This window comes from Perognathus longimembris, chromosome 1 (assembly GCF_023159225.1).
Source record: "Perognathus longimembris pacificus isolate PPM17 chromosome 1, ASM2315922v1, whole genome shotgun sequence".
In the NCBI taxonomy this organism is placed as follows: domain Eukaryota; kingdom Metazoa; phylum Chordata; class Mammalia; order Rodentia; family Heteromyidae; genus Perognathus; species Perognathus longimembris.
The window spans coordinates 118,184,013-118,211,216 of NC_063161.1; the positions used below are offsets into that span (position 1 = coordinate 118,184,013).

Below are 27,204 nucleotides of genomic sequence, written 5' to 3' on the forward strand. Positions count from 1 at the left end.
TCCCAAGAACACACACTTCAGTCCCTTTCTTATCGCAATACAATAGAGTCTGGGGAGCCCTGACTGGGGGTGAGAATCAGGAAGGTGTACCGTGGATTGTGTAACCACCCATCTATCCTGTGAGCTGGCTGAGATTTCTCAAGAAGATCTGGAGGCCAGGTGAGTTTTCCCAGGATTATCTGGTCAATAGATCCTTTCATTTGAGATTATTTTTTCCTCTTACACTATAAATTTGTGCCCTACAGGTACCAGTAATGTAATAATGCTTCCGAGTTTATGGTTTCTGAAAATGTCTGAACTTATGGGAGTCATTAGGTAAATATCTCATCCCATCATTGGCAATATGTCCAATAAAATGTATTTCACTTGAGAGGATTAGGTGAGATAAGGCCACGGCCAGAAATCTGAAGCTATTCTATGATTACATTGATAAAAATGTTTATTTTAATAATGTTAATTATTATTATTATAAAGCATACCACATAGGGCTATATGAGGGTTAAATTAAAATAATTTATGCAGGAGCACATAGCATAGCTCCTAGCTTAGAATGCATTCAATAACAAATACAAAGATTTTTGAACATCTCTGTAAAAGGTACATGTGTCTATAATTCAGTCTTATTTTAAATAGCTAAAAAGTTAACCAACAGCAAACATGTGGGAGAGATTTCCTGAACCTACTATGTAGGCTTACATCTTTCAATAATTCATAGCAAAGAAATATGGTATAGGGGTACACTTATTATATTATATGCTATAATATATAATTATTTTCTCATTTTGAATATATAAAGTACTATATATGTACATATATATATATAAATGAGACAGGCTGTGCTCACAAATTATTTAAAATTCTGCTGCTGATTTATGCAGCTCTGTGTCTATGCTAGGCTTTACAGAAACCATTTCAACAGTGTGATCTCATTTACTTCTACATTAGCTCTTCCAGACAAGTGCCACTGTTACTTTTGCTTTGTAGATGAGTTGTGTTTGGGAGTGGGAGTGGGGGTGGGGTAACACATGCTCTAAGTGGAAAAATCTGGACTTGAACTCAAGCGTGTGGGAGTCTAATCCCAGTGTCATGATTTCCTAAGCACCACAGTTTGTTCTCTCCCTCCCTCCCTCCTTCCTTCCCCCTCTCTTTTTTTCTTCCTTCCTTCCTTCCTTCCTTCCTTCCTTCCTTCCTTCCTTCCTTCCTTCCTTCCTTCCTTCCTTCCTTCCTTCGTCGGTCATGGGGCTTGAACTCTGGGCCTGGGCACTGTCCCTGAGCTCTTCAGCTCAAGGCTAGTGCTCTACCATTTGACTCAGTGTCACTTCTGGTTTTCTGGTGGTTAGTTTGAGATAAGAGTGTCAAGGCCTTTCCTGCCTAGGCTACCTTCGAACCCTGATCCTCAGATCTCAGCATCCTGAGTAGCTAGGATTACAGGCACTTGGCTTGATAACAGTTCCTGTTGGTAGATATTTATTTGTTGGGCTAATCTCCAGGCTACCTACCACTCACAACTCTCCACTTGTCCAAGGACTTTTGATGTTGACTATAATGCTAAGTGTTTGTTTTCTTTCTCTTATTTGCTTTGTGCACTATGACCAGGTCACTACTAACATTCTCATCTTAGATTTGGAGAAACAGGTTCAGTTCAGAAACAGATTCACAGATGTAGTTACACACACAGCTTGAAGTGGCCAGAGCAGAGCTGACCATGAATCCAGTTCTGAAGTCCTTCATTTTTTTCTCACGTCACCACACCCCCCACATTGGGAATCTCTCCTCTGGGTAAGGAAGCCAAGAAGAGGGAGGCCACCTTGCCAGTTCCAGTCTCCTAGTCACACATGTTCTGGGCTTTAAATGAAGAGGAAGAGGACCAACCAGTGAGTCAGAGGTGTGGGTCTTTGGGGATGTCTGCTTTTGACCTTCCACTGTAGCCCAGACTTCCTAAGCCCATTAGACCTGACAGCTTCACAGCTGGAGATGTGGCCAGCCTGCCAGTGGCCTGATGGATGATTTTTGTGAAAGTCCTAACACCGAGTATTATTGTTTTAGCACTTCATCTATTTTCCCTTTTGATACTGGTCATGGAGACTTTCTTCATTGTCTTTTGATTAGCCTCAAGTACAGAGGAAGTTAGAAGCACCCAGCATGTTTGGAAGGATACGTAATAAGAAATACAGAATAAATCATATCTAACATAAAACCAGGGACTAAATTTAGGATGGGATGTATAGTTTCTCAGCCTGCAGTCACAGGCTGCTTGTGTTGGCTAACTGTCCAGATGTGCATCGATATCCAGAAAGTTTTTCCCAATTGGACAATAAAGTGGGAATCACATTTGGGCTCAACCCTTTGTATACTAAAAGAGCTGAAAGGAGGTTATTTGTCCATTCTTTGGTATGCCAGCTGAGGCAGGAAACTCTTCAAGGCTCCATATCCAATTAGCCAGTACAAATGCCAAACTGGAGGCTTTGCTCGAGTAGGAGAGGCCAGCTGTGAGCAAGAGAGCTAAGCAAGAGCAGGAGGGTCTGAGTTCAAGTGGCACACACAAGTGTGCTACTTCCTTGAGAATAAAACCCCCATTGAAGTCTGCCCTCTTCCCATCTGAGCACAAGGTGCCTTCAGGTCACCAGGTAGAAGAGTATGTATCAATTCTGTGCATCTTGTTTATAGGCCAAACTGTTTGTCTTGTTTTCCCTTTAACCTAAGCTAGTTATGTAAAGCCACTAGTATGAAATAGCAAACTCAGCAGTTTCTGAAGGGCATTATTTTTTCCTTCACAAGGTTCCCATAAACAAAGTTGTGGTTTCACAGATCATCTACCATCACCAAAGTCTACTGGGCACCTAGTAGTTGAGAATGCTTGAAGCAATTTCGTTTTTGGCCAGTGTCAATTTTTATTTATATAATATCTACATTGAAAATCTGTTATTCAATTGATTCTTGTCAGCCTCTGTCTTGCCTATATGTCAATCACTTGCAGCTGCTGTTTTCTTCTTCTTCTTCTTCTTCTTCTTCTTCTTCTTCTTCTTCTTCTTCTTCTTCTTCTTCTTCTTCTTCTTCTTCTTCTCCTTTTTCTTCTTCTTTTTCTTCTTCTTCTTCTTCTTCTTCTTCTTCTTCTTCTTCTTCTTCTTCTTATTATTATTATTATTATTATTATTATTTTCCATCATGGGGCTTGAACTCTTGGCCTGGTTGCTACTCCTGAGCTCTTTTTTCTCAAAGTTAGCACTCTATGACTTTGAGCACCACTTTTGGTTTTCTGGTAGTTAATTGGAGTAAAATGTCTCATGAACTTTTTGCCCAGGCTGGTTTTGAACTGTGATCCTTAGATCTCAGCCTCCTGAGTAGCTAGGATTATAAGCATGAACTGCTAGTACCCAGCTACTTTTTTTTGTTTTATTACCTTATCTTCTTCAGTAGGTTTTTTTGCTACTTCCTGCCATCTCCTTCTCCTCCCCATTCATCTTCTCTTTGCCTTCCTCCTCCTCTCTTACCAAGGTTTGAAATCAGGACATTAAACCACACCCTCAGCCTTTTTTGTTTTAGTTATTTTGTAGACAGTTCTCAAGCTTTTTACCTGGGCTGACCTCAAACCAAGCACATCCCAAGAGTCATTGGGATTATTATAGGTATGTGCTCCTAGTGTCCTCCATGTCTTTCTACAGAGGATGAGACAAGTTTTTCTAAAAACTTCTTCTGGCTACAGTCATGAACAGTCAGTGTTCGCGTTCTCTGCATTAGTTTGTTTTGTTTATTCATTTGATAATATCCACCTCTACCCTGGCCAATTTCATATTTTCAAAGAACGGAAAGAGAGAACCATTGCTTTCCAAGACAAAATTTATAGCTTCTTTTTGATTGCATTTTTCAACTGAGCAGCTGGGTAGTGTCTTATCATGCAAAGCATGTATACCCGTTCTAAACTCTAAACTCTAGACCAAGCAATCTCAAATGCACCTGTCAGCAATCTCAAATGCACCTGTCATCTTCCTCTCCTTAACATGTTGACATTTATGAAAATCCTAGAAGCTCATAACCCCTAGTATACGCATCTCCCTGAGAAGTAACCTGCCTATTGTGATTTCCTGTATCTTCCATCTATTTTCTGGGAATTTCCATCTTCGACTGCTAATAGGAAAGAAATGTGAGCAGGAAGGAAAAGAAAACAAACAACGGAGCCAAGTCTCAAAGTGTATCTTCTACAGGGAAGCAGGAGTAGATCATGTGTTATGTTTTTAATTCCATTTTCCCAATCTTGTTTTGAATAAAAATTAAAGCTCTATTTTGAAGCTAAGTTCTTTCATTCCACTTTTGGTTCTGGTATAAGTTTCCATTGCTTTGTTGTTTGTTTCTTTATAGTCATTTTATTGGATTGTTGGGAGAGGCTGAATAAAAGACTTTTAAGTCAGATGCCATTTTAAGCCCAAATTCATTCTAGTCATCATTTCTTAAAAGCAGAGAGCTCTTTATTCCAAACTATAGTTATGTTGATATCCTTGAAGATAACACATCATGTACATGACAAGAAAGAAAGGCCTATTCAGCTGGGACTAGCTCTGTAAGGCAGACATCTAATGAGGAATAGGTTTCGTGTAACAAAGTTCCTCATTGTCTGGGGAGACTGCCTTGATAAAAAGAAAGCCTACATTGATGAAGCCATCTGACCTTTTAACAGATCCACCTTATGTGGAGAGATGGTGTACATTATAATGACCTAATAGCGCAGCTTGGGAACACCTGAATGAAAAAGCTTGCAGCCCTGAGAGCAGATCGTACTTTCCTCTGCTCAGGGGTCAGTTATGGTGGATGCGGACCAATTCCCCCATCCCTCCTGAGGAGCAGAGCTGCAGCTCATTTCAAGCTTGTACACTCAGCCCACTATGACTTCATTACCAGGGGACAAGTCCCACATGTGGGATGGGAGGCGGAGTGCCTTCCTCTAGTCACAGGGATGTGGACAGAGCTGAGTCTTTGCTGCAAGGGAACAGTGTGTGGACAAATGTTTGGCACTGGATCAGGGCTTGGGCTCCAACATTTGAGCTGCTGAAGCCCAGCAACATCCTTCAGCCAAAACCGCAGAATCCTAGCATCTTGCTTTACAAAACCTGAAGTTTACAAAGTGACAGTCCAGGCTGATTTGATGGACTGCCCTGCACTCCCTGGCGATTTCATGGCAAGGCCTCAGGTTGGGTGGAATGAAAGATTGCTTGTGCCTTTGCTTCCACTGTCCTGCTTCTCTCTAACCTAACCAGAACTTGAGGACGATGAGCCTGGTTTTCCATTATTCTCGGCTGAGAGGCAGGGTCAAAAAACTGGAAATATGTTTTAAAGTCCTTTTTTTTAAAAAAAATCCTGAGTCCACAAACTGACTGATGGTTTTGTTTGTGGTTTTGTTTTCTGGCACTAAGCATATAACATGCTGATTTTGCAATGTCTTCAAGTAATTAGCTGTCACCAAGGTGCTAGTGAGAAGTTGGTGGTGGTCTACCTACTCACTAATATTCCATTGTTGGCATAATTCTTAGCTGAGAATCACAAACGTGAGAATACTAGTTCGACCTTGTCAGGGCTGGCATTTATTGTGTAGCCAATAACTGAAACAAAGCTCTCATAGAAAGCATTCTTAAGAACATGAAAATAGAAATGCTTGTCTGTATATCTGAGGAGATTCTAACAGTACTGCATGCCTTTCTATTCAGATTCATTGTTAACTTTATGAGCAATCTAACTGCCTTTCCTTTTCCTGTATTTTTCTATTTTACATTCACACCAAGGATTGGGGAATAGAAGGAGAAACCTACAATCAAGTCAAAGTCTTAAGCATACTTCTTGTGATTACCATCAGACCAAGAATAAATCCTTCCTATGGCATTTAGTATTCTCTCCATCTCCCAAGAGGCAGAACCCTGTGTGGACAGGATGTGAAAAAAATCAGGCCAAAAAAATCCTGTCCCTGATTTGAAGCAACCAGTTTACTTCATGTTGGTTGTGGAACTTTCCCTGATGTTATTTGAGTTGCTCTGGTGAGACTTACATTCTTGGTTGGTCTCAAAATCTTGAGAGCATGCTTGACATACTATCACAAGTTAGGGTTTTCTGTAGTAACAACCAATCTCAAGCTGTCAACTACTTCCCATAATAATCACTTACATTTTACTCTGGGTTTGGTAAGTCAGAGTTAGTCCTCTAACTCAACTGGGTTTATCTGGAATGGCTCCTAGTCTGTCAGCTGGGTTCCATGTATCTTCTCATCCACTAACAAATCAGCCAGTGAGTGACTGGAGTGCACTGTAGTTGTAGAATACAGTTACAGGAGTGAGAGAACATCTCCTAAATATCACTGCTAAAAATGGCATACTGATATTTCTATAGTCTGTTGGTCCAAGTGGTTAATTCACAAGGCCAAGTTCAAGAACTAAGGGCATGGAGAAGTACACAATACCTCGTAGGAGGTATGGGAAAGTTCCTTGGAAATGGACAGAGAAGTATTTTCCTTGTATAGTGACAGATCAAAAGCTGGTAATAATCCTTCCCTATGTAATGAACTATAAAAACAGATTTACCATATTTTATACCTATCTTAATTAGATGTCCATATTTTTCAGGTGATATTATATTAATATAACAGCAAAAGAACATACTTATTTTAGCTTTTGTTAGATCACTAGAACAGAATTCTCTCTCTCTCTCTCTTTTTTGCCAGTCCTGGGCCTTGGACTCAGGGCCTGAGCACTGTCCCTGGCTTCTTTATGCTCAAGGCTAGCACTCTACCACTTGAGCCACCGTGCCACTTCTGGCCGTTTTCTATATATGTGGTGCTGGGGGATCGAACGAAGGGCTTAATGTATATGAGGCAAGCACTCTTGCCATTAGGCCATATTCCCAGCCCCACTAGAATAGAATTCTTATACTCACCCACACACACCATCTGAGAAGACACTTTGGAACTACTCATTCCTCTATAGAAGACTTTTGTTGCTCTTTAAAAAAAAATTTTTTTTCTGGTCTTGGGGTTTGAACTCTGTGCCTTTGTATTGTCCTTGAGTCTCTTTGTGCTCAAGGCTAGTGCTCTATCACTTGAGCCACAGCTGCAGTACCACTTCTGGCTTTTTCTGAGTAGTTTATTGGAGATAAGAATCTCAGTGACTTTCCTGCCAGGGCTGGCTTCAAACGATGATTCTCAGATCTCAGCCTCCTGAGTAGGTAGGATTACAGGCATGGGCCATGAGCTCCTGGCTATATATTACTCTTTTGTAATGAGATCTTTTTTTAATGCAGACATGTATTTCAATCCAAGGAATTAAATATTTAAGGAACCACTCCTTAACAGGAATTAAGACTTAAGAATAATATCTGGCCATTTGTTGCTCTTCCAAATTCACAGGACCTTTTTTTTTTTTTTTTTTTACAAAAGTGAGTTGCATATTAAGTGAGATGGCTTATATAAATTAACTGATTCAACTCTTACAGAAATCAATTTCATTTCTCTTTTCCTAAATACCCTCCACCATTCAAGGTGAACTGTATATCACAATAATTTTCCTAAGAAATTTCTTTATGTTTATGTGTGGCCTTCAAGAAGTTTATGTATTACCCTTTACCTCTTGGAGTGAATGTAAAATGTTGTATGAATGAACTATATGCATAAATCTGGGGAGAGATTATGTAAACTATATTTGAACTCAAAAGAGCTGCCAAGCTCAGGTTCTAAACTATTGGTCATGCATGGAAGAGCCTAACTCTTATATAACCTTGTGTGGAGGTATTGCTTCCTATTATTAACCCTCTTTTTATTTCTTCTTTTCTTTCATGGAACCCAAGGTATTACACCTGGTAGGCAAATGCTTTACAATTGAGCTACATCCTAGCACTCTTTATTAATTATGACTTTCTTGAGGGAAATATTTATTTCTTTTTTTTTTTTTTTGCCAGTCCTGGGGCTTGGACTCAGGGCCTGAGCACTGTCCCTGGCTTCTTTTTGCTCAAGGCTAGCACTCTGCCACTTGAGCCACAGCGCCACTTCCGGCCATTTTCTGTATATGTGGTGCTGGCGAATTGAACCCAGGGCCTCATGTATATGAGGCAGGCACTCTTGCCACTAGGCCATATCCCCAGCCCAAACATTTATTTCATGGCTTATGTATCACTTATAGTTTGTAGCCCAGCCTGGACACTTGGTGGGGATTTACAAAATGTTCAAGAATTATTCAGTAAGGCTTAAAAAATAGCATCATCATACCCATGAAGGGTAAATCCAACCATTTAACAAAAATGTGTAAAGCACACTGAGTCAATAACAATTAAAAACTAAAACAGCAAAATCTTCTGGCATTGACAGAGCTAGCCTCACCGATATTGGTGCAGAATGCGTCTTTACATTGTGATCCTGGCTAAATGTGCTAACAATCCTTTGTACCCTGTCACATAGTAAGTGATGTGATTGAAACTCGTGTCTCTACATATGTTCACTTCATTTCCTAAAAGAAATAGGGAATGTTTTAGTGTTTATGAATAGGACTGTAGATTGGAGCTAGGACCAGGAAGCTATTGGTAAAGGAAGATTTTAAAGTGCGTTAGATTATATCACAGACCTATTAGAAAAGCCTCTGCTTTTTCTTTTTTTTTTTTTTCAAATTTTTATTATCAAACTGATGTACAGAGAGGTTACAGTTTCATACGTTAGGCATTGGATACATTTCTTTTACTGTTTGTTACCTTGTCCCTCATACCCCCTCCCTCCTCCCCCTTACCCTTTCCCCCCCTGAGGTGTTCAGTTCACTTACACCAAACAGTTTGGCAAGTATTGCTATTGTAGTTGTTTGTCGTTTTTTACCCTGTGTCTCTCAATTTTGGTATTCCCTTTCAATTTCCTAGTTCCAATACCAGTATACACGGTTTCCAATATACTCAGATAAGATTACAGAGATAGTGTAGGTACAACCACAGGAAGGTGATACAAGAATATCATCAATAGTAGAAGCTACAGATACACATGGGACGTTGAAAGTAGTTACAACTGTGATATAACAATTGTCTCCATAACATGGAGTTCATTTCACTTAGCATCATCTTAGGTGTTCATAAGGGCATAGCTATTGGGCCTTGTGATGCTCTGCTATGACTTGCCTAAACCTGTACTAATTATTCCCAATAAGGGAGACCATAGAGTCCATGTTTCTTTGGGTCTGGCTCACTTCACTTAGTATAATTTTTTCCACATCCTTCCATTTCCTTACAAATGGGACAATGTCATTCTTTCTGATAGAGGCATAAAATTCCATTGTGTATATGTACCACATTTTCCTGATCCATTCGTCTAACTGAGGGGCATCTGGGTTGGTTCCAGATTCTCGCTATGACAAATTGTGCTGCGATGAACATTGTTGTGCTGGTGGCATTACTGTGATTTTGTTTGTGGTCTTTTAGATAGATACCCAAAAGTGGGGCTGCTGGGTCATAGGGGAGTTCTATGTTTAGCCTTCTGAGGAATCTCCATACTGCTTTCCAGAGTGGCTGAACCAGTTTACATTCCCACCAACAATGAAGTAGGGTTCCCTTTTGGCCACATCCCCTCCAGCAATTGTTATTGTTAGTTTTCTTGATATATGACATTCTTACTGGGGTGAAATGGAATCTCAATGTTGCTTTGATTTGCATTTCTTTTATGGCCAGTGATGTAGAGCATTTTTTCAAATGTCTCTTGGCCATTCTCATTTCCTCATCAGAGAAGTCTCTTTGTAAGTCTTTAGCCCAGTTGATGAGTGGGCTATTGGTTCTTTGCGGTTTTGTTTTGGAAAAGGGTAATTTTTTTAGTTCTGCATATATTTTAGAGATGAGGCCTTTGTCCGTTGAATGGCTGGTAAAGATCTTCTCCCAGTCTGTGGGCTTTCTGTTTATCTTGTGAGCTGAGAAATATCTTCTAATCCATAGGTTGATAATTGAGTCCAAACATAATAGGAAAGAATAAATAAAGATAAATGAACTTATTGGTGCCTTTTTCTTCCGTCTCTGGGCAACAAAACAAATATAAGGTTGACATCATGAACCATAATACACCCCACATAAAAATATATTTCAGAAAAGTAATTTTTCCTTTTTAAAAATATTGTAAAGTGGGGCTGGGAATATGGTCTAGAGGCAAGAGTGCTTGCCTCGTACACATGAAGCCCTGGGTTTGATTCCTCAGCACCATATATATAGAAAATGGCCAGAAGTGGTGCTGTGGCTCAAGTGGCAGAGTGCTAGCCTTGAGCAAAAAAGAAGCCAGGGACAGTGCTCAGGCCCTGAGTTCAAGGTCCAGGACTGGCCAAAAAAAATTATATATATATATTAAAGTTGATGAACAGAGGGGTTACAATTATATGAGCCAGGTAATGAGCACATTCCCTTTTGAACAGTGTGACCCCTACCTTCATTCTCTCCTAGATTTTTCCTTCCCAACTTCTCTTCCCTTAAACTTCTATAGGTTATTTCCAACATAGTTTCTTGTGGGTCCCACACTAGACTTGAACTTGTAAAGTCATTACCAATAACAAACAACCACAGCAACAACATGCTTACAGCTGCAGCATGTTATTGGAAGTTCTGGGTAGGTTTGGAGGAGAAAGGGAGGTCAGGAATCTGTGGAAGCTGTAAGAGTATCATCAACAATGACTGAGCTCTGATTGGTCCTGTGGTTCTTTATATGATTGGTGATGTCATTACAGGTTCAAGTCTATTCCGTAAGGTTTTCAAAATGATTTTAGAAAACGTCAGCATCAAATGCAGTGTGGCCAAAGGAGTCTTGACACATTCTCCACATAAACATTCACAAACTTTCCTATTTACCAGTCAATCCTCTAACACTTTTGGAGGGCCAGATTCCATGTGCCTAGTAGTGGTTCTATTTGTGTGTGCATGTGTGTGTGTGTGTGTGTGTGTGTGTGTGTGTGAGTGTTTTCTCCTTCTCTACTTCCGTGCTAGGCTTTAGGGAATTAGCAGGACTTACCACCAATTGGATTGCAGTGCTTTTTGGCCTGGAATGAGGCTTGCTGTCACCAGGTATGTAAAATCTTGCCCAGTGTAGTCAGAAGTTAAAATCAAGCCATCATAAACCTGAAGGACTTAGGACCCTGAAAGCCCCAGGGGTGTTTCCTGGACCAGACCTCAATGGATCGTTGCCCAAAACCCCAAATGGGAAATATATATATGAACTGATTCTATGCAGTTTGATGGCTGAGGCTGCAGCAGAATGCTTTTATAGACTGATACAGTGATAGATTAGCACACATTTAATCCAGGGCTGGGGGTTTATAGTCTCACTATTCCCAGGGCCTTCTCTCCTCTGACAATCACCCAGAGTGCTGGGTTTACTGGTAATGGCCATTTTTCCACTGTGACACCATTGTTCTATATTTAAGCCAGTTAGAAAGCCATTCCATAAGAAAGGAAATACCATTATGATACTAGTGTGATTGAACTTTGCTATAGTATTTTAATGTTGGAAAAATAAAAGGAGACAATGGGTCATTCAATAGTTGTTTAGTGGCAAAAATAAGTTATCACATTTTCAAGTGTTTAGATATTGACTTTATGAAAGTTTGCTCACATAAAAACATATAGAACAAATGAATTAAGGACTTACTTATAGTATCATTGTTTTTGCTAGTGAAAGGTAAGTATGCTACTTATATTTACTGCATATTAGATTTGCCAATATCCAATCATTGGATAGAAAGCAATATTTTGTGAGAAGCAAGCTACTCTGAAAAATTATTAAAACAAAAAAATTACATAGAAAAGACACTGTTAGAAGTACCAATTTCTTGGACACAGTTTATTGGTGAAGAAAAGAACTGTGGGCTGTCTTTAGAAAAGTGGGATTAAGTGTCTGAGTGTGTGTGTGTGTGGCTGTGTATGTCGATCTAAGTAATGAAATATTTTGATCTTGGAAATGAGATGGCCACATAACCTGAATAGAAAATCTATAAGTCACCAAAGCTGTACAGTTTAGATCCCTATAAGATTCTATGCCATATTCTATATTCTATAAAAATATAAGCAAATAGTAACAAAAGGACTAAATTATATATTCCAGAGGAGTATCAGAAACCTCTTGAGATACAGAATTTGTCTCTAACAATAGCAAGGTCTTTGCAGTTAATATCTCTCAACAAACCCTTACCTTGACTTCTGGGCTTCAAAGTATCAGACATGCAAATATCAGTTACAACCAAAGACTTCTATCTCCTATGCCCATATTAATGGAAAATGTGAGCAAATACACATGTATATATACACACATATATTAATAAGTGAATAGAAATATATAAATAAATATAAAAATATTATACACATAGTGGGTGTGCCAGGAGAACTAGAAGCAATGAACTTTTCCTTCCCGGTGAATTGGGGAATTGCCGAGGTATCTACCTAGAGGAAGAAGCTTGTCTGTTTCAAAGTCTTCAATCTGACTTTTTTTTCTTCTGGGGGTTTTCCTCTGCCTTGTAGAAATTCTCTGGGTTCACTAAGTGGAATGAAAATCCCTAGGATGAGAGCAATGCTGTTCTTAGAGGTAGATTGAGTGGTCAGGTGCTGGATTTAGAAGGAAGACTCGTATTTCAGTTCGTAGATGGGTCCAAGAGCTCTATTTTTACATCTAATTTTCTTCAAAAGATTAAGGTACTCTGAAAGATTAAGGAGCTCTGAAATACACAGTAGAGTATGTAAAGTCTTTCCTAACCATAATATCTGGAGGAGTTGATGATGATGGTGAACACGCTCTAAAGAAGGTGGTGATGGTGTGTATTTGGGATGAGAAGCTTTCTCTTAGGACTCTGACTCTTAATTCTTGCAGAGTTCTGTGACACACCACTTTTTCCCTTCTGTTCCTTCTAGCATAATCTTATCTCATTGAAGTGTTCCAAATTTCTTATGTTGTATGTTTGTGTGTGCATGTGCACCGGTAATAGAACTTGAACTCAGGATCTAGGCACTGTCCCTTAGGTTTTTTTGCTCAAAGCCGATGCTCTGCCACTTGACCTCCAGGTCTATTTCTGGCTTTTTCCTGGTTAATTGGAGATATGCATCTTCTGAACTTTCTTGTCCAGGCTGACTTTGAGCCATGATCCTCAGTTCTCAGTCTCCTGAGTAGTTAATATTATAACTGTGAGCCACTGCATCTGGCTCATAATCTTTTCCTATCCAAAGCATATTGGCTGTGTAGGGAAGCCACATTGTGGATTGGTAATCAGTATTGCACAGTAGAAAAACAGAAAATGGAAATGCCATCTCAGATGATATTTACAGAAATCAGGAATTTTTGTTGCCCTCTGTTCCTATCTCCAACTCATTCATTTTCTTCCCCTTTTCTCCAATTCACTTACCTTTCTCTTTGCCTCAAGTTATCATTTATTTTATATAGAGATCAGTTTAGCGAAGTCTGTGTTTCGCTTCAAGCCCATCTTAAATTGGTGAACATTTGCCAGGCATTCATAAGATCTTGCGGGTCGAGCCCCAGCACCACACAACCCAAACTGAAACATTGTAGTTGTTTTCCAGTACACACCCAGATAAATCCTTTAAGCCTAAACAAAGATGATTTTTTTCTCAAAGGAATTCTAATAAGCAAGAATTAAAAATTACACTAAATGGATTATCATTTCCAGCTTTGGTGCACAGCAATGACTGGATTTGTATTGTACTTTTCAACACCTCTATAAGCCAGAGTCCTGGGGCCCTTGAAACCCATGTTCCCTCTCTCTGTGGATGTGTAAAAGCAGAGGCTCATGTTCACTGAGTCATGTCAGCTCTGCAAAGTGCAATTATAGAGGCAGTAGGATTTCTCCTCTGCTAGGTCTATCTTTTTCTGACAAGAGTAAGGAGAAGTGGGTAGGGCACATAGAGTCTTCTCTTCAAGTTCCTTTCTCAAATATCCTTGTGGTTCCAAGAGACCCATGTGCCCTGAAGCCTCAGCCTTGTCAATTCTTAAGGTGGGAACCAAATATACAACTGAAAAATGTTGCTTTGTCATCTTAATTAGGAACTGACAGCAATCAGCAGTACAAGAGCCCATCCTTGACTGGGATGATAGCTCAGTGATCAGTACGTGTCCAACATTCAGGAGCCAAACCCTCATACCTTTATCAGAGTTCTACAAGGTGGCTTTAGTTCATCTCAAACACTTCTAGTTGCAAAAAAGGTACATTTTAATAACTCTTTGTAAGCCCATTTATTCTTAGATCCTTCTTGACTAAGAGTTTAAACTCCATTTTCCATGCTGTATGTTCTTTTTCTTTAAGGTCATAAGTTTTATTATATGAATTACAGCTTATTAAAATACAATATACAATATATTGTATATATATATATATATATGTAGTTATATTCCCACCCTTTGTTTTAAAGTAAGACAGTGTCCCCATGTTGAAAGTCTACTGTGGTTAAGTTCTTCAAAATGCTCATGGCCTGAGTTAACATTAGGCTATAAGGTTTTGATGTAAGGGTAAGTGCTCCATTTTAGAAACAATTTTCCTTTGTTCCTTTGCTTATTGCCTCTGGCTTAGCCTTGGAGATTTTCATGTTTCAGTATCATCTTCAGTACAGCAGCTCCTCAAGAATGATTCATCTCCTAAATCCTTGGACATTTGTCAGCTTCTTGGCACTTTAACTTTTAAATTTTGTTCCTAGTGCCATCATAGCTATTTTAAATAAGCCTTTCAAAATTCTCAATGACTTTGTGTTCATAAAAAAGTAACATTTATCGGAAACAACAGCATCACAGTGTGGGCTAACAAACCAAAGAATGGCGGGCTGGGGATATGCCCTAGTGGCAAGAGTGCTTGCCTCTTATACATGAGGCCCTGGGTTCAATTCCCCAGCATCACATATACAGAAAATGGCCAGAAGTGGCGCTGTTGGCTCAAGTGACAGAGTGCTAGCCTTGAGCAAAAAGAAGCCAGGGACAGTGCTCAGGCCCTGAGTCCAAGCCCCAAGACTGTCAAAAAACAAACAAAAAAAAACACCAAAGAATGGCTGAGTCCAAAACACTAATGACAGCAGCTGTGGTAGCTAGCTGAGTTCACAGTACTTTGCTTTGGTATTTCCTTTGTGTATGACCTTGAAACTATTTATGCTAGGTATCTGTAAGGAGATGATGTCTGTGTACCTACTTGCTATTGAGATCTGTTTAATCTCTTGCTATTCAGAAACTCTTATTGGCAGAGGAGAGTCTAGGTCATGCCATGTTGGCCTCTGATGCATAACTAGCTTTGGAAATTGAAGCTCCCTTCCAAGGTGAACTCATGAATCCTATGCTTTGGTGTAGTTCCTTTCTTTCCAAAGGATATCCTTCTCGGATGATGGCAATGGTTTATTCTACCTTTCTTTGTTCAAATGTCTTCTTTTGTGACTCACTGGAAATTGGAACCAGTTAGAGCAGGTACAGTAGTCATTCTTAGAACTTCTGTGGATGTTTCTTTTTCCTCTTTTCTAGGTGGCCTAGATGCTTTGTTCATGGAACACTCCTGGTGGTCACACTGTTTATCTCAGAGCACCCAAGAGCGATTTCCAGTTTAAACTCATCACAGTCATTGCTATAGTGACAGGAGTTGCTATCAGGGCCCAAAATGTTTTCCTCCATTTTTCTCTAGATCCCTGCTCTTCTATATATCTGTGTGTCCCAGAGGAGTCACAGAAAAGAAGTAGATGCAGCCCCAGATCAAATCTTGGCTTCAGATGTTTGATAACTCATGGAACTCAAAAGAGCTCTTTTCCACTATTTTTTAATAGAATTTTGCCCTATAACTTAACCCAAGAGATGCCAAGTCTTTACAATAAATGGTTACCCTGGAAACTCAGGAAAATCCAGGATAAACCTAGAGAATGAAATCATTGTTTAGAATGTCCCTGGCCTGTTCTTTCTGATTTCCAGTGAATACTTTTTGGACAGACTCTCTGTTAGGCTCCAGAGGAGGCCTGAAACTATACACTCTATAGACAGAGGAGAAGTTTAAATGTTTCAGAGGGTACCCAGCTTATCAGTCAATGATTCCTGCTTTGAACTTCATTAAAACACCTCACTTAGATTTCATTTCATACCAGGTAAAATGTAACCTCTCTCTCCTGTGTTCCCTCAGCCTTATTCCTACTAATATTCTGGGTTTTTTTTTTTGAGTGGTAAACCTTCTTGGGACCCATTTTGCTTGAGGAATTATTGCATAATATCACCCTCATATAAAAACAAAGAAATAATAAGAAGAAAAGTAGTTAATGGCATGATCATTGTTGTCATTTCTTGAAATAGTTGTCCATCCTTTTACTTTTAAGCTTCTATCTTTACATCGAGATTTATCTCTTGCCAGTCCATCTGTGTCTGGTTTGTGTGTGAGGGGGGGTATGTGGAGGCAACTGACTGAGACTCTCCTTAACCTCGGGTACTGCCTCTGGTCCTTGCCTCAGCATCCTGAGGGCAGTAGAGGTGTGGCCCATATGCCTGCATGTGTTTCCTTGCTGTGGGCACCCAAGAAAAGGGGAAGAAGAGGATATTTCCCTTGGAAAATTAGACTTATCTCCTTGTGGACAATATATAATTAATTTTGCTTATAATCATGAAAATCTCTGCCCTACTATAGCTTACATCATTCACAATTAAAATGATTATTCATCTGACTAAATTTTAATCAACCATCTCACTGGTTTTTATTTATTGAATCTTCTTTTTATTCTTTATTTTTCCTCATTTTCTGTCTTCGTTTGGATTAAGAGAGAATTTTCATGATTTTCTCTTATAGCCACTATGGTCTTAAAAAGCTTATCAAACACACTTTGTTGATTTAGGTTTTAGTATTTTCTCTGTTTGCAAAGTTCTTTGACAGTTTTCACTTCCTATTACTTTTTTATTTATAATTTATTAGCCTATATGCAATCAACATTTATGATAATTCCATGGATGCATGTAGTGTGCTTTGAACAAATTCAACACCTTTATTCTACTCTTCTAGTTTCACTTGTTTACTCCTTTTTTCCAAACACTGTTAGTAGGGTTCATTATGCTACCTTCATATATACATGCATATATGTGTGTATATGTGTTTATATGTATGTATGTATGCATATATGTATTCTACCTTCATATATATGTATGTATATATGTAAAACACTTCAATTTTCTTCCCTCCTCTCAGTATCTTTTTTTCCCTTCTCTTCTCTGATTGATGATACCCCCTCAAACAGTTTCCACTTTCCACTCATGTCACATCTTTATTATTTTATTGTTCATTTTAAATCAGACTTTACAGCTATAATTAGGTTTAGGTCTCAGAGTTTCTAGGGACATGTAGCTTTACTAAGTATGTTGAACTGTGATGCTTTAAGCTACTAAGTTTGTAGAGTCTTTGTTACAGCAGCGGTAGGGAACTAATGCAGTTTTGGAGATGATAAAGTCCCTGTCTTCAAGGACTTCTATTAATGCTTAAATATTCCTGTGGGCCCATGCTAGCCAAACTTAATTCAGCACTATTTGTGCTACATTAACATTCCCCAATTGAATTCCTGCTTCAATGTCATGACTGGTGTGTGTGTGTGTGTGTGTGTGTGTGTGTGTGTGTGTGTGTGTGTGTGTGTGTGTATCCTTATATACCTGTACTTTGGGGTTCAGAAAAAAGTGCATTGCCATGTTACTACCAGCTTTAGTTTTTTTTTCCCCTTAGAAAATATTTTTGGAAAATCATGATTGAAGTGCACATTATTTTCTGTTGAAGTGTTTCGTGAAAGATGCTCATGTTCATCACAATTAAATTACAAGCCATCCATGATGTGCATCAGGATTTTGCAACACTTTAGTCATACTATAGTCATACTCTGCCCAGCATTTGACTAAATTTTCATGTCAGAACTTTATGTTGGGTACTGCAGCTTGCTCCCATGAATATACATTAACCAACACAACCATCAGCCAGTATAGCTGCAATGATAGAAGATGCCAGCCACTCAGACTCAGCTCTGCTGGCAGATGATGCTACTGTATCAGCATGTAATCAGCACTCCTGAGAAGTTGGCACTTTATGTATCTTGGAAGAGGAACACAATGCTTTGATCCACTTTAAAACATACTGTCCCATAGATGGTTCTCTTAGTCCCTTGTATGCTAATACTTTTCTTAAAGAAAAAATATAAAAAAATTGATTTTATGCCAACATTCAAACTCCTGGAATTTGGTGTTGATTTAGGTAAACTTGCCAAATCCAGGCATGTCCTAAATAAAACAATACACAAGAGACCGTGGAAGACACAACCTTACTGATCAAAAGATGTAAAGCCTTTCCAAATTTTCCACAGTTGGGGGAATGAGTTGGAACAGCATCCAGGAGGCTACAGATTGCAGCTTCAGCAACAATTACACAGATTATCAGACCAAGACTAAATGAATTTGGCAGAATTTTGATGATGGTAATTTTCTAATACTTCCCCCACCCCCATGCATGGTAAGTCGTTCTTGGACAATCTCTGACATGTACTATATTATTGGGGGTGGAGCCAGGTGAGAATACCAATCCTGGGGCTGCCAGATCTGGAACTCAACTCCAGGGCCTGGGTGCTGTCCTTTAGTTTTTCTGCTCAAGGCTGACACTCTACCACTCGACCTACAGCTCTGATTCTAGTTCATTTTTTAAAAATGTTTGTTAACTGAAAATAAGAATCTCATGAACTTTCCTGCCTAGACTGACTTTGAATAATGATCTTCAGAGCTTAACTAGAATTACAGGTGAGAGCCACTGGTACCTAGCAATGGACACAGACCTCTTATTCCCTATTGATAATGTGCTCCATAGCAAAGCTCCATAGCATAGCATAGAGGCCACATTGTGTCTCTGTTCTGTCTCTCTTGGTCTGTTTTAGTAGAAAGAAGACAGTAGCCATGAAACCTAAATTACATGTTTAGTCACACCCTTACTATATGAACTTAAACAAGGCACCAAGACCCTAAACTTTGCAACATTTTCTTCCTTTATCTATAAAATGACAATGATATCTTAAATTGTTTTGGTTTCAAATAAAACTATACTAGGAACAGAGGCAAGAATTAGTGTGAAAACCATTTGTAAATTCATTTTTTAATTAAACTTTTTTCTTTATTGTCAAAGTGTGGTATAGAGGGGTTACAGATTCATATGTAAGGCAGTGAGTACATTTCTTGTTCAACTTGTTACCTCCTCCCTCATTTCCCCCCTCCCTCCTCCTCCTTTCCCTCTCCCCCCCAAGAGTTGTCAACTGACTTACACCAAATGGTTTTGTAAGTATTGCTTTTGGAATGTTTGTCTTTTTGTCCTTTGTCTCTCAATTATGATATTCTCTTTCCCTTCCCCAGTTCTAATACCTGAATAAATAGTATCCAGAGTATTCAGATAAGATATAATGGTAGCAGGGGTACAACCACAGGAAGGGAATACAAGATAAACAAAACTAAACAAAACAATCAAACAAACAAACAGACAAGAAAAAAAACACAAAAAAATACAAAAGGTATGGTTTCACATGGCATGTTGATAATAATTACAACAGTGGTATAACTCTTGTTTCCGTAATGTGAAGTTCATTTCACTTGGCATCATCTTATGTGATCATATAGGTGTAGCTCTTGGGGTATTTTGACACCATAGGGTTTATGTTTCTTTGGGTCTGGGTCACTTCATTTAAGTGCCTCTGTTTATTCCATTGCTGTCTTGAAACTTATTGTCCTTTATTATCTCTTAAACTAATACCATAATTGGTAATTCCTTTTTTTTTTTTTTTTTTTTTGGCCAGTCCTGGGCCTTGGACTCAGGGCCTGAGCACTGTCTCTGGCTTCTTCCCGCTCAAGGCTAGCACTCTGCCACTTGAGCCACAGCGCCGCTTCTGGCCGTTTTCTGTATATGTGGTGCTGGGGAATCGAACCTAGGGCCTCGCGTATCCGAGGCAGGCACTCTTGCCACTAGGCTATATCCCCAGCCCTGGTAATTCCTTTTAATCTCACAATTGTGGGGAAGAGTGCAATAATCTCAGATCCATCTTAAGGCTCTTGTTAAATAATTTTTTAAAATGTACTATAAAGATGAGGTATCAAGGGGTTATAGTTACATGTCAGGTAAAAAGTACATTTCTTTTTGGACCATGTTACCCTTTCCCTGGCTCTCTTCTGTTTTTGCCCTGCCACCCCCAACCTCAAGTTAAATAGTCCATTTTCAAACTAGTGTGGAGTGAGTACCCCTGCTTCATTTTTGTACCTATTGTATTTGTCTTTATATCAACCTAGTCATAAAACTTAACTTTGGTGTGTTTTATGGAAGAGATAGCCAAGAAAGGCAGAAGTACCTAGGCAGTACCTAGGTACTTTTCCTTCATTGGTTCTCCCTGTAATTCAACCAGAACAGGGAATGCCTGATAAAGCAGGGAGCTCCACAGTCCTCTCCCCATGTTTAGTTTTGTGTCTGTTAGCTTTGGTCAAGGTCATTATATGGATCTGGATGATATTTATGACTGCTGTTTATAAATGTATATATGGATATATCTAAAGAAGGAACAGGAATCTGCCCACCTGAGTTCAGGGGAAACGACATGTAAGGAAACCTGACACAGAATAGCTAGGCCACATAGAGACCTGGAAAAGTATTAGAAACAATTCTAGAGATACTTTCTCCATTTTTAGGCTGCTCTCTTGCTTCCCTCAGTCTTTCACTCTCATGCTATCTCTCACTCCCTCTCTCTCTCTCTCCTCTCTCCTCTCTCCTCATTCTTGCTCTCTCCTGCCCTCTTAGAGTTCTGCTATTTATGAAAGCATCTCCTCCCAAGACTTTCTATGTTTTTCATTTAAAATTATTATGCAGGACAAGGCAAATGTATACTACTTACCCTACAGGCTGGGGAGAGAATAAGAATATGGCAGTTGAGGTGGTAGACCTGGTAGAACTTGCATACTCACTGCGAGATGTTATCTTTACCCTGTCCCTTGATTAACCAATCAGCACTAAAAATTTACTTACCTATATATCATTGATACTCCTGCCTAATATGGAGCGGACTTTTCATAGCATTGCAAATATAGTGCCTCTATTCTCAGTGGCAGCTACCTACTGGGCCTTGCTGTTGATGCCAGCAGGGATCATGCATGGCAAAGGCTCTGAGAGTCGGCCAATTTTTGGTGATATTTGCGCCTGAGCCCAAGCTAACTACTCAGCAATTGATCACTAGACTAATGTGACCACCATTTCTAAAATAATGAAAGAAAATAATTTTAAATGTGGAACTAGGATATATGTAGTCAATTTTGTATACTTTTATGAACACACATAGGACAGGTAGAGATGAGAGGCCATAGTCAATGAAATGGTCACAAAGGTCTGGATGGTATTTTTAGTTTAAAGGAAAGAACTATAAACCAAAGAGTATTAAGAAAATATGCCCTTAGAAAATGTTCAAGTTTGTAATGAAAATATTAAGAGATGATTTGCCATAGGAATTGACATTTTCTTTTTTTTTTTGTTCCTTTATTGTCAAAGTGAAGTACAGATGGGTTACAGTTTCATATGTAAGGCAGTGAGTACATTTCTTGTTCAACTTGTTACCTCCTCCCACATTTCCCCCCCTCCCCTTACCATGAGTTGTACAGTTGTTTATACCAAATGGTTTTGTAAGTATTGCTTTTGGAATCATTTGTCTTTTTATGTCTTGTCTCTTGATTATGGTATTCCCTTTCCCTTCCCCAATTCTAATACATGTATATACAGTATCCAGGGTACTAAGATCAGATACAGTGATATCAGGGGTAAAACCGCGGGAAGGAAATATGAGAGAAAAAAAAAGAAAAACAAGGGTACTGTTTCACATGGCATGTTGAAAATAATTACAACAATGATATGCCACTTGTTTCCATAATGTGGAGTTCATTTTACTTAGCATCATCTTATGTGTTCATACGGGCATAGCTATTGGACTATTGTGATCTGCTATGACTAACCTAAACATGTACTAATGATTCCCTAAGAGGGAAACCATAGAGTCCATATTTCTTTGGGTCTGGCTCACTTCACTTAGTATGATTTTTTTCCAAGTCCTTCCATTTCCTTACAAATAGGGCAGTGTCATTCTTTCTGATAGAGGCATAGAATTCCATCGTGTATATATACCACATTTTCCTGATCCACTCGTCCACTGAGATTTTCTTCTAAAGCATTTTCATGTCTTCTTTGAAATAAGCCTGCTTCAGCTTAGCCTCACTTAGGAAGCACTGTAATTTGGATTGCAAATCCATGATTTTGTGTGGTTAGTAGCTTCCACAGTCATTAATTTTTTTTTTTACTACTTCAGGACTAAATCAACAAACTTCACTGATTGCTCTGGGGAACCTGGCTTGTTCTAAGCATCCATTCTGAGAGAAGGGAGAAGGGACTCCCCTGACAGGTAGAGAGAATAAATAAGGTTTATATGGAAAATAAATCAAAGGTAGAAATGGGCTGAACATGAATAAAGATGGATTCTACAATTTAGTGGATGAGAATGACTTAACTGTCAACTATATATATATATATATATGAATGAATGGAATTGATTTATGAATTTCCTATTATATCTAAATATATGAAATTAAAACCTGAAGTCAGGGTCTGGTGGCCCACACATGTGATTCCAGCCACTCAAGAGGCTGGGATCTGAGGATCCTGGTTAGAAGCTAGCCTGTGTTATCTCCAAGTAAATACACACACACATGCACACACACACAGATGAGAGAGAGGGAGAGAGATAGAGATAGAGATAGAGAGAGAGCTGGAAATGTAGCTGTATATAAAGTGTTAGATTGCTAGCCTTGAGCAAAGAAAAGCTAAGGGATGGCATTCAGGCACTGAGTTCAAGCCCTAATATCAGCACAAAACAAAATAAAACAAACAAAATAACAACAAAAACCTTTGGACTTACAAATTTTATAGTCTACTAGTTTATGGAATCCATGACTTACCCAAAAAGATGAAGACAGCACTTGGATATATAAATTTTAATCTTTTCTTCAAGCAATTCTTTCCTGCTGATCATACTGTTTGTATATACAAAGAATGTTTTGTTTTTGAAGATCCCAGAATGTCCCCACAACACAGCTGGTACCAAATAACTTTATAAGGAAGGTTTATGTTTGAGAATAAAGTCTTGTGGAAGCATCCTCTCTTGTTTCCCCACAAGGATGGGAGAATATGGGAATGCATGTATCCTCATGAGACCACATGTTCTGCTGTGACTTGGCACTCTGCAGCTGGCTTACAGGTGCTCTGGCAAGTGGAGCTGAGAAGGATTGACTTTGACTTCTAATATCATGTGCACAAAGTGATTTCAATGTACTTTTTGTGCTGGAGTTGATACTGTAGGGGTTTCCTTTGGGCTGAGCACTTTAGAATGTGGTTTGCAGAAGCAGGTGACATTTTCATTTTCTTTCTTAATTTTTTGTTGTGGTAGTGCTAGGGATTGTTAACTGCAACTCTCTTTTCCTTTCCTTCAGAACTGAAGAAGGAAACAGAGATGAATGGATCACAAAGTTACCTTAGAATAGATGAGTATAGCAATGCAGTCCTTGTAAAATCTTTCAGGCTTCTGAACGTGGGTCCAGAAAAATTAGCAAAACCTTTATAAATGATGAAAGAATCATATCATATGCATTCCTAAACTTCTATCTGGGGGCACTCAGTGTTTGTTTTGAGTCAGTTTTTTTTTAAACAGCTTTTGTGGCTAGAAGCAATTAGCCAGCAGGAAGAAGAATAATGTAGCTGAACATAAACTCCGGGGATGTGGGAAAGCACTTTTGCCTTACCTAGTTGCCTTGTCGCTCTGCCTAAAATGTTTCTGCCCAGAACATGGCCATCTAAGGACTGATCTTCAAGCATGTGAAATAAAGAAATGAAAGAGGAAAAAAAATACGACTTATACAACCGTGCTGAAGGAAAACTGTTCTTCGTTAGATTCTGACCATTCCCTATTGTGCATTCTCCTTGGATGATGTAAAGGCGTTTGGGTGTGGGAAGCCATACCATGAAGCACAGGAAATAGCTTAAATCTTTGGAAATGTTTTTAAGGTTAAATAAATGGGGAAATGGCTACAGTTGAAGTTGCCAGGCACTTCAGAGTAATTTTTACTGGCAGATTGTTTCAGTGTTGGCGTTGCTCTGAAAATAATACATTACAATGTTCCCTGGGTGCATTGTACAGGATACAGGATAGGCTTTTCATAAAGGTGGCCATCTTTTCTTTGATTTCTTTCAGATTTAGTTGAGATGTGATCAGCTTTCTGGGAATATGGATCACCAAGTTAGTTACCTCCAATCGATCTGATGGATTTCTAAATGGATGATGATAAGCAGGTGAGTTATTTAGGAGGTTGGGCAAATGTTGATCCCCACTTCCAATAAAAATCAACAGACACAAATTGAAGGTACTTCAGTGGAAATATTGTACCTATTTTCTCAACTATTCAGCTACATCAAATGAAAAGAAATCATGGATGTGGCTGTTGAATGATAAAATCTGAATTCAAATAGAGCTAGAGAAACTTACAGGTTCAAAATGTTTGAAAAGCAGTACTGTTCTCAAAGGCAAAAGTAACCCAGGTGCTAACCTGGCTTAACGATGACCATTTTAGTGCAGTCCTCATGATCACCAACCATTTATGGTGTGGGTGGGGAAAGCCAAACTTCTTTCTGCTCTTCCTTTTTTTTTTTTTTTTTTTACAATTTCTTAATATTAGATTACTTCATTTCCGGGGGAATTAATCTTGAGGAATGATTTGGTTATATGTTAGATCTTATATAACTGTTTATGTGATTACTCTCATATATGGCATATATCATACTATTTAACTCTATATGAGCATCTCTAATAATCCCACTTGCAGGATTATCACTCCTTCAAGCTGAATTCTATTCTCAGTATCTAGGAGATTACTTATAAATAGTAGGCTCTTATGAGGTTAATATATGGCTCGGTGTCAACCAATTACTATGCCAACGTATTCTTTTAAAGAGCAACTTTATTGAGATAGAATTTTCATTTTCATGAAATGCACTTTTTCAAATGCACAATTCAGCACCTTCTAGCATCTCAAAAGAACTCTCATACCTATTAGCATTCATTCTCTCCTTCTCTTAGGCTCTAACAAACACTAATGAACTCTGGATTTGCCTATTCTGGACATTTCATACTATTATAAGCAAACAGTATGTGATCTTTTCTTTTTAGTTCTCTTCATTTAGCATATTTTAATGATTCATCAATGTAGTATCATGAATTAATACTTCATTGATTTATGGAGAATCTCATTATGTAAGCCAGGATGACCTCAAATTAGCAATCCTTCTGAATTTCCTTCTCAGAGCTGACATTACAGACACCCAAACTGTGCCCAGCAGCTCATTCTTTTTCTTATGGCTGAATTACGTCCCACTGTATGGGTATAGCACAGTGCATATACCTTCACCAGCTCACAAATACTTGGGATGTTTCTACTTTGTGACTGTTACAAATAATGCTACTGTAAGATTAAAAAATAAATTTTACTTACACATATGTTTTCGGCTCCTTTGGGTATAAACCTATGAGTTTATACTGACAAAAAATACTGTGTATTATATGATTCTAGCAGCATATACAGTGCACAATAGGCAGATGTATACAAATAAAGTACATTAGTGTTAGCTAGGGCCTGAGAGGATAGAGGGTTGCTTTTTGAGACAGTAAGTCATTGGGTCAACTGTCAACAGTTTTTAAGGAAATACCAATCTGTTAAAAAACAAAAAGCTATACTAGTTTATTATCCCACAGCAGTTCAGTTTTCTATGTCCTGGCCAATGCTGATTAATAGCTATGTTTTGTTATAGCCATTCTGATGTGTGTGAAGTAGTATATCAATGTGTTTTTTTTTACTTGTGTCTCCTTGATTAATAATGATCTTTTTATTGGACATTTGTTTATCAACTTCAGAGAAATGTTTACTACAACACTTTGCTCACTATAAATTGGTTTATGTACCTTTTAATGGTTTCATTTGAAGAGTTCTTTATATATTCTGGACATAAGCTCATTTATAAAGTGTGTGTGTGTGTGTGTGTACTTGGTATTTTTTCTCAGCCTGTGGGTTGCATTTTCATTTTGTTGAAAGTTCTTAATTTCTCATGAAGCTTAATTTAACCTAGTTTTTCCTGTGGTTTTCAATTTTGATGAAGTTCAATTTATATTTTATTGTTTGGCTTTTAATTTTCTTTTGGATGCTTGTGCTTTCATTGTCATATTTAAGAAACAATTACTTAACCTAAGATCATAAATATTAATACCTATGCTTTTCTTTTAGAAGTTACATAGTTTTAGGTCTTAAACTTATGTCTCTAATTTATGTCAATTTATGTTAGTTTTTGTATTTGGCATGAAATAAGAATCACTTTTTGGTGGTCTGACTTGCATGTATATATCCAGTGACCAAATATGCTCTTCATTATAAAATTAATGTATCTGCAAAATTTGACTGAAGATACAATAAAACTGAACAACTGAGATTATACTACATTCAAAACAAGTAATCCTTTGGATATTTTGTGTTAGCTATAAAGACTTTACCAAGAAAATATTTTAACAGACTTTCATAGACAGATGTTGTTAACACACACAGAAATTCACCTACAAATCCATTAACATTAAAATATCATTTATAATATTCATATATTAAAAATCACTGCACACTTCAGTTTACTGAGGCTCTTTGGATAGACTGATGAACAGAGACGTTCATCAGCAACTGTGATAAAGAAGGAGTTTGTTGTAATGCATTGAAAAGTTACCAGAATCCACGGCTGACGCCTGCATCCTTGAGCTGGCTTTTGGTACTTATTCAAATTAGGGAAAAAAAGAGGCCTCTTGATACAATATGATCTAAAAGCTACATAAGAAGGAGATTCCACATTAGGCCAAATGTCCTATTTTTCTTTAGATAATTTATCCTGGACCCTGAGTGCCTCTACCCTTCCTCCTTTCTCCAGTCTCAGGAATGTAAGCATTTCCATTCCAGAAATGGAAATGTAGCTCAGAGGATTAATAGGACTTATCTGTGCTTCACAGGACAGATAAGTTGTTAAGTAGTTAGATGCTATGGAAAGGGCCCAAAGGAGACATGCTGTACCCAGTTTAGGGCAGACTGTGTGACACCCATAGAGAATGGAACCAGGTTGG

The 27,204-nt window shown here is 38.4% G+C and overlaps 1 long non-coding RNA gene across 1 annotated transcript; it reads left to right on the forward strand.

Moving 5' to 3' along the window:
* The first annotated feature begins 19 nt into the window (after positions 1-19).
* Positions 20-25,938, forward strand: LOC125358579. The gene is made up of 3 exons (XR_007212339.1): positions 20-159; positions 246-315; positions 24,253-25,938. It is a non-coding gene; the product is annotated as an uncharacterized LOC125358579 (long non-coding RNA).
* The last annotated feature ends 1,266 nt before the right edge of the window (positions 25,939-27,204 follow it).